We start from the raw sequence: 8,110 nt of genomic DNA, 5'->3' as shown, positions 1-8,110 counted from the left end.
GCCAATGGAAAAGGGAGAAGCGGGGAGGTCCCGCCCGCCGGGGTGGGAGGAAGGGCGGCGATTGGCTGCGGGTGGGGAAGGGACGCGCCTGGCCACGTGGTGGTGTTGTGGGTGCGGCGGGAGGGGCCGGGAAGGGGGGGGGGCAGAGCGGGGAGGGGGCGAGAAGGGAGGGGAGGGGTTTGTAGGGTTTGGTAGTTTTTTTTTTTTTTTTTTTTTTTTTTTTTTTTTTTTACCTTTTTTACGGTTTTGTAGGGTTTTTTTGAAGGTTTTGTAGTTTTTATTTTTTTAATTTTTTTTTTTACCTTTTTTCGGTTTTGTAGGTTTATTTTATTTTATTTTTTTACTTTTTTTACGGTTTTGTAGGTTTTTTTTTTAACCTTTTTAAGGTTTTGTAGTTTTTTTTTTTTTTTACGGTTTTGTAGGTTTTTTTTAAGGTTTTGTAGGTTTTTTTTTTTTTTCTTTTACGGTTTTGTAGGTTTTTTTAAGGTTTTGTATGGCTCTGTGGGGTTGGGTTCTGTAGGGTTGGGCTCTGTAGGGTTCGGTTTTGTTGGGTTGATTTCTGTAGGGATGGGTTTTGTTGGGTCAGTTCAGTTGGGTTAGGATAGGTTGAGTTGGGTTAAGTCAGGTTGGGTTCCTCTGGGTTAGGTCCTGTTGGGTTAGGGCAGGTTGGGTTGGGTTTGTTTAGGTCAGGTTTGGTTGGGTTAGGTTGGGTTTGGTCAGGTCAGGTCGGGTTAGGTTCGGTTAGGTCAGATTAGGTCAGGTTTGGTTGGTTGGGTTAGGTTCTGTTGGGTTGGGTTAGGTTCAGCTAGATCAGGTTCAGTTGGGTTGGGGCAGGTTGGGTTGGGTTGGGTTTGGTTAGGTCAGGATGGGTTAGGTTGGGTTAAATTCGGTTTGGTCAGGTTTGGTTGGTTTGGCTAGATCAGGTTGGGATAGGTCTGGTTGGGTTGGGTTGGGTTAGGTCAGGTTTGGTTGGGTCAGGATGGGTTAGGTCAGGTCAGGTCGGGTTTGGTCACATCAGGTTGGGTTGGATTCGGTTAGGTTCACTTAGCTTGCATTGGGTTTGGTTCCGTTGGGTTAGGTCAGGTTAGATTGGGTTTGGTTAGTTTGGGTTGGGTTAAGTCAGGTTGGGTTGTGTAAGGTTGGATTAGATTTGGATTAGTTTGGTCAGGTTAGGCTGGGTTAGGTTCGGGTGCTTTAGGTCAGGTTCAGTTTGGTTGGGTCGGGTTGGGTTGGGTTGGGTTAACCCACAGGTTAGGTGGCTCAAGCTGTGGGTGCCCCATCCCTGGAGGGGGCTTTGGGCAGCCTGTGGGGGGCTGTAAGGGCCCTTCCCACCCAAACCACTCTTATTAAACACCAGGGGTGAACAAATCCCATCTTAGCAGCGCCGTGTGGTGCAGGAGGGGCAGCAGCAGCCAGCATCTGCCTGGGGGTTTGCATCAGGCCTTGGGAAACGTCTCTGGCACGTGGGGTGTGGGGGCACATTTTCTGCCTCCCAGCTGGGCAAAGCTGTGACTGACCTGAGGCTCCAGAGGCCTCTGAAGCATTTCTGCGTGATAAATGGGACAAAAGAGGTACTGTGCTGGAGGGACAAGGTGCTGGAGCATGAAAGGAGTAAGTGATAGGAGGAAAAACTTGTGATGATGCTCGGTCTCGCTGATTGCGACACAAGACAGTCCTCCTTTCAGGGAGTTTTTTTTTTTTTTCCCCTCACGTTGCAGCCTCCTTAGCTAAACAGGGCTTTGAAGAGTCTTTTAGTTCTTTACAGAATTTACAGCCTAAGCTTGCTGCATTTACGCACGCAGCAAGCTTTATTCATGTGATTAATGCCACTGCTACCTTGTGGGGTCGGATCCACCAGCAAAAAAACACACACAAAAAAAGTGGAGCCGGTCTCTAAATGACAAACGTTCTAGAAGTCAGTACAATGACACTAACAGTGCACAGGAACGCAGGGGCAGAGCCTGCAAACCCCCTAATTAGATGAGTAATCCTCATGTGAGTGCTGAAGTCATTGGTCCTAGATCACTTGATGTGCACCGCAGGACTTTTGGAAAAAGACCCACACGCAATACCATCTAAATGAGGCAGATTCCATGTGGACACATCCAGCCGCCCTGATTAATCCCCCTCTGCAGCGTGTGGGCCTTCGAGTGGCCGTAACGTTCCCCTTTCAGAGTTTAGGACCTGCAACTGTGAAGATGATTGATTTCAGGAGGAAGTATGAATAAACAGCTTTGAAACAGCGCTGGCTTGGAGCGAGGCTGATAGCGAGCTGACCCTGGGCCGTCGAGCGCAAGAACTGCCCTGCAAAGGCAGCAGGGGAGCCATTCAAAATTCATCATGTTTTGGGGGGAAGCATCTTCTGTTCACAGGAGCCTGGTGAGGAGCGCTAATAAAGCTGCAAATGAAACAGAAAAGCTGGTTCTGAACGGCCTGAGACTGTCCCTGTGGGTTCGGCACAGTTTGGTTTTGAAATAGTGATGTCAAAAGGAAAGCAGGGCTGGGGAGCAGGGAAAAGTTGTGTTTTGTTTTGTTGTTTTTAAAAAGGGAGTCAGTGCCTTGTATTTCAAAAAAAAACACAACAACAAAAAAACAGTTTCTGAGCAACTGCCATGGTTGGATGTTTGCTGCTTGGGTAATCAGACAAAACTACCATGAGCTGGTTTTAAAATGAAGCCTAGATAAAGCAGAGCCACAGAAGCATCCGAGGCTTGGGCAACAATTATTTTTCTAGCTTGACTGATGCAACCAAGTTGGTCAATCTTTCGGCTAGCTGCCTACGAGGGCTATTTAATCAGCAGAGGTGGGAGAAACAAACTGTTCTCGTCCTCTGCTGCAGTGCAAAAACCTCTGGTGGCCTTTGGAACGGGGGTTCTTGAGCACAGCAGTGGTGGTGGCTGTAAGGCCAGGACAAAAACGGAGCAAGCTGCTCCTCTGTGTCAGTGAAGCTGTCTCATAGGAGCTCTTGGAGATCTCAGGGTCTGTGACAGGTCATGGCTTGGGCTTCAGGCACGAAATTGAAGTTGAGGTGCCGTTTGAGGAAGCTGTGGGTCTTTCTGGTAAAGAAATCAGGTGTCTCAAATGTAAAGAAATTGTTAAATTCTGGTTTTCAGAAGTGCAGCTTTGGAAGGAGGTAGTAGTGAGGGGCCAGGGGCTGAATTCCTTCCTGGGATCTGGTGATATGTCACACCTGGGGCAGGGGTCTGGCACGGCCAGCAGGGTGTCATGCCAGACACAGGAAGGATTGCAGGATCTCGCTCTGATGCGTGCGTTTGCTGGGAAGAATGCATCAGGAGCTGGCTTCCCTTTCCTGACCTTCCTTTTCCCGACCTTCCCCTTTTCCTTTTCCTTTTCCTGTGACTGCAGTGACTACGTCAGGTGCAGTAATTTTTGACAGTAGCAACCTCAGCTCAGTCATTAACTCTAAACCCAGGCCAGAGTGTGGCCATCTCCTTGTGAATGTTTTTCAACGCAGGAAATGTTGCAGGACAGCTGTTGGTTTGTGTTCTTCACCCCGGGGTTCAGGTATTCAAGCCCTGAGGAAGAAATGAGGGTAAAGAAGCTGGGAAACCAGGTGCTGTGCCTCGGAGGCCCTCTCCCAGCCAGGCCATTCTGCTTGCTGCTGTTTGACACGAGGAGGGTTAGATGCCTTTTGGTATCTTTTAGGCTTTCCCCTGGTTCAGCGTTGAAATTCCAGCCAAGCTGTCCTTTATCAGATAAAAGCCTGCTTACCAACGATATGTCAGGTATTTGCATGAAGTCTGTTAGAGAAAAAAAAAAAGGTCTTGGCAGGGGCTAAATCTGCTGAGTATCCTTCACTGGTATTCGTGATAACCATGAGGGTCTGGAGCCTTCCAGGAAAAGGCAGGCAGGAGGGAACAGGCAAAAAAAATGAATTTCTAAGCAGAGCAAGCACCTCTCACAGCAAGAAATCATTGTTTGTCTGGGAAAGGAGCAGGGAGAGGTGGCACTCACTCTTTTGCTTTGCCCTTGCTTATCGCCCTTACCCAGTGGTCTCATGAGCGAGGCAGAGGAGGAAGAAGGGGTTGCAATGCCTTCTGTAGGGGGTTTGATAGCATGAAGTGTGAGCACTAAACCACCAGCCCGGCTGCTCTAGGATCTGCAGGCAATAAATGCTGCCATCTGGTGCCCCGAGCCCAGATGCACACACCGTGCTGGGCAGGCATCGGTACAGAGCAGTGCTCCTGTACAGCCCTTGCGGAATGGGGAGAACAAGAACAGTGTTTGGTTACCCTCTGGATTATCCTGCACCTCTAGCAGCTTTTGGTATTTTAAAAACACTGACTTCAGAGAGAGCCAGGTAGTCCTGATAATAATATTTTATGTACAGGAATGTGGGAATTAATTATACCTCACATTTTCCTGTTACAGCTGATTTTTTTTTTTTTTTTTTTTTCCCTTCTACTGTGGAAAAGTGCAAAGAAAGTGGAGAACTGGGCTGTATATGCATAACACCAGTGGCTTTTCCAAATAGATCACTCCATTTAGCTGATGTTCACAATCTTCAATTGCTGCACGTTGATGGCTGATAAAAACAATTAAATCCTTCAGAAATTCCCCTCCTCTGGTCAGGTTCTTTGTTATGATTATAGGTCTCTAAATTTTATGTAATATGATCTTTAAGGATTCCTATTTTTTTTGTCCCTCTACTGCATAGTCTGTATTCCTACAATTTATTTATGCATAAAATATGTTGAATAACAGTGAGATGGGGTGATCTGTTTGTCTTTTTCTGAGACGGTCTCTCAAACGCTGTCCCTCCCAGCCCTAGGAATGCTTTATTTAGAAAATGACATTTGAGAATAAAGAGCAATGTGGAACTGCTCCTCATGGCTAGACCATCAGGTCTAGCTCTCCTCTCTCGTCAGGTAACTGTGCTGGGTTCTTATTCTTAAACAAACCCGAATCTGTTGCTGAGATGTGTTGCACTGAGTGCTCTCCTGGTGTATCAGAACTGCAGTTAGATGGACGGGTGCTTGAGCCATCGCAGCACAGCTGGGTTTGATGCAGCGATGAAGCTGCAGTAACCCGAGTTCCTTCTGCTGGAGATGAATTCCCAGTCCAGTCACAGCTCCCACAGTCCAAACTGGTGCTGAGGCCAGTTGGAGCTGACCTACTGATCCGGTTTTTGAATCTATGTGCAAGAACAGACGTTGCTGGCTCCTGTGTCATGAAATTATATAAACCTTTTGATGGTTTCAAGAGAAGGACTGGAAAGGTCTTGCTCATCAAGCCTTTACCCAAACATCACGCATCCTCTGACCTTCACCCATGTCATCGCTCGGAGTTTGCTTGTGCTTAACCCCCTCCTGACACAACCTCATGGCCACTCTGAGGTTGGAAGAACCCTGATAGTAAGACCTAGACCCTGCACCAAAGGGTCTTGTACCAAATGTAAAAAATCAGGGTGCAGAGAAACAACAAAACAATGGACAGGACATATTGGTGGCACTTATCAAGCAGACTGGCTTGTCTGCAGATCAGGCTGGATGGATTCTAACATGGTATTTGGGGAGTGGGAAAGGGCCACACAGGAGACGTGTGTGTGCCATGTGCATAAAGCAGTTTCAATGCACTTTGTTTAATTACAGAAACCAGGAAAGATGCACTGAGTCCTTGTGAGTTACCTGCTGGCACTTACGTCAGTCAGGGTGATAGAAGGACAGAGCTGAGTCGTGTCTGACTCCACAGCCACTCATCAAAGTTTTCTGGGAGCTTTACTTCTGGTTGTTTTGCCTTTTCAGTTTTAGGTGCTGACCCTGAGCAAAATGCTGCCATTTACCACGGTGTTGTTTGCGAGCAGCCCTTGCAGAAGTGCTTGCCAAGATCAGGGAAGAGCTTGCAACCTAGTGCTGCTTCTCCTTGCAAGGTGGATTAACGCTCCTTATCTTGTCCTCACTCCGGAGAACATCCCATTTCCCTGGCTAGGATTAGGGGATCACACTTACCCTGGTAACAGATTATCTCGCTGGAGGCTTTCACAAATTGGCTCGCTGCACTCCTTGTAGCAGAGGTATGGGCTGGGTTGCTGATCTTCATGTCTCCAAAGTACACACCAGGGTCTTTAAAGTCTTTGGAGTGTCTTCAGCTGAGAACCACAAGACCTGCACCACAGAGAGCAAAGAGGTTAGAACTGGAAAGGGGACAGAGAAACTTTTGCCTTCCCTTTAACTTTAGGCACAGCACTAATTGTAAATCCTCTGTAATTAACCTAAAGACCAAAGAATGTTCTGACCTGAGAGATCAGAACGAGAACGTTGTGAAAGGGACAGTGGGAGCACAGAGAGGCCCTGTCGGAGGGGTGGGCAGGTTCCTGCACAGCCTGCTGTGACCAGGGCAGGGGGCAACTGCTGAGTGAGGCTGGAGGGATAACACCTGGAGATGCAGGCTCACCTGGCCAAGCTCCTGGCACGTCTGTCTGCCTCATGATCTGGGTGGCTTTGTCCCTTTTCGTGCTAGGGGCGACAAGGAGGGGCTCCGAGGAGAAATGGCACAAAACGTTGGTGTAATAAATACATTACTGGAGCACGCAAACATCTCATGGATTCATCCTCAGTCCAGAAAGAGCTTTTATCCTCTCCCTGCTGTGGGAAGCCGAGTTGAAGGGTGGCTGAGTGACTTCCACAAGAGGCTGGAAATCAGTGGCAGAGCAGGAACTAGACCCACGTCTCTTGATCAGTGCTGCTTCAGATCCAAGGGGTACAGTTTAGGAGTGAAAAAGGCTGTACTGCCTTGCTGTGGCACGCAGCACATGCCAGGCAAGTCCACATGCCAGGCAAGTTGTAGCTGACATTTCAAAGACCTATTGTTTTTAAAGCGGGTTCCTTCCATCTGCAAAAACGTCCCATTATCTTGTGGGGAGGGAGCAGTGTGTGAGGCGGGGAGGGAGGCCCGGGCTTACATCAGAAATCGCTGGTTCCTGTGGCCGGTTTGTTAGATGTCAGTCCAGACATTGTTTGGATGTCGGTCCAGACCACGAATGGTGGCTCTGACCATGATGTGTTTACTTTGCCACCTGCTTTCAGAGACAAGCACATAAGCAAAGGACTGTTTTAAAGGTTTTTGTGTGTGTTTAGCTTGCAGCAGAACTGTGTCACAGATGATGCTCTGAGAGGGAGCTCTCCCCAGCCTGCTTTTATGTTAAAAGCCAGGGAACTGAGGATTCTTTGCAGCGGAAGTATTTACATTCTATTGCAAAACAAACAGTGGTAGTACTTCACAGGCGTTCTTGGAAAAGAAGTCAACAGTAGCTGCTCGCTATCTCATTGCTCTTTCATTTGGTTTGCGTCAGAGACCTTACAAGTCAAGAATCACATCTGCAGCTGCTCGGGCAGTTCACGAACTGCTGAGGCTGCCCAGAGGTTGTGTGAAGTTAACAATGCAAATGAAAGAAGATTTGCATGGAAATCGCAGGAGGCACAAACCTGTTGCTCTCCCCTCCCTCTCTCGGGAGGACTGATCCCCACTGGGTCTTTTTTTGCGGTGTTTCAGTTGCTGCTTTTTCTCTCCCGGTTCTCTGCCCTGCATCTGTTTCCCACTGCGTTTATCCTCATCCTCGCTGGGAGTTGAGAGCCCTCAAAGTCCTTCAAGGTGTGTGCACAGACAGGGCAGGGAGTTTCCATTAAATATCGTCAGGACTTGCCTTTACAGGTTAACCTAGGAAGGGTGCTTAGGGTCTTCTTGCCCTGCTGCTGAGGTCCAGGTTAATTTCTAACCGAGATGCCATCCCATAACTCAGAAGAAAGGGAGAACGTGGAGCTCGGGTTAAACATGGTTGAACAGCAGGCAGAACACAATTATCCGTGTTAGGATTTAATCAGGGTATCACGGCTTCTTCCAGTTGTTCCTGAGCCCATCCTTAAACAAACACGGACAGGAGCTGGGTGACATACCTGGGATAATCACGCCACCCCGGCTGCGCTGCCTTCCTCATGCTGCTGAGCTCTTTAGCATTGGCTCAGGAGGTGAAATGTTCCCAGCGCTGCCCCATGGGTGTTGGAAACCTTCCTGTTGGGAACCACGCCGAGCGTCTGAAGGGCTGTGCCGCAGCAGGCACGTCTCGCAGATGGGAGCGGGTTCCCTGGCTGGC

This window comes from Anas platyrhynchos, chromosome 19 (assembly GCF_047663525.1).
Source record: "Anas platyrhynchos isolate ZD024472 breed Pekin duck chromosome 19, IASCAAS_PekinDuck_T2T, whole genome shotgun sequence".
Classification (NCBI taxonomy): domain Eukaryota; kingdom Metazoa; phylum Chordata; class Aves; order Anseriformes; family Anatidae; genus Anas; species Anas platyrhynchos.
Note: the sequence above shows the minus strand (reverse complement) of the source record.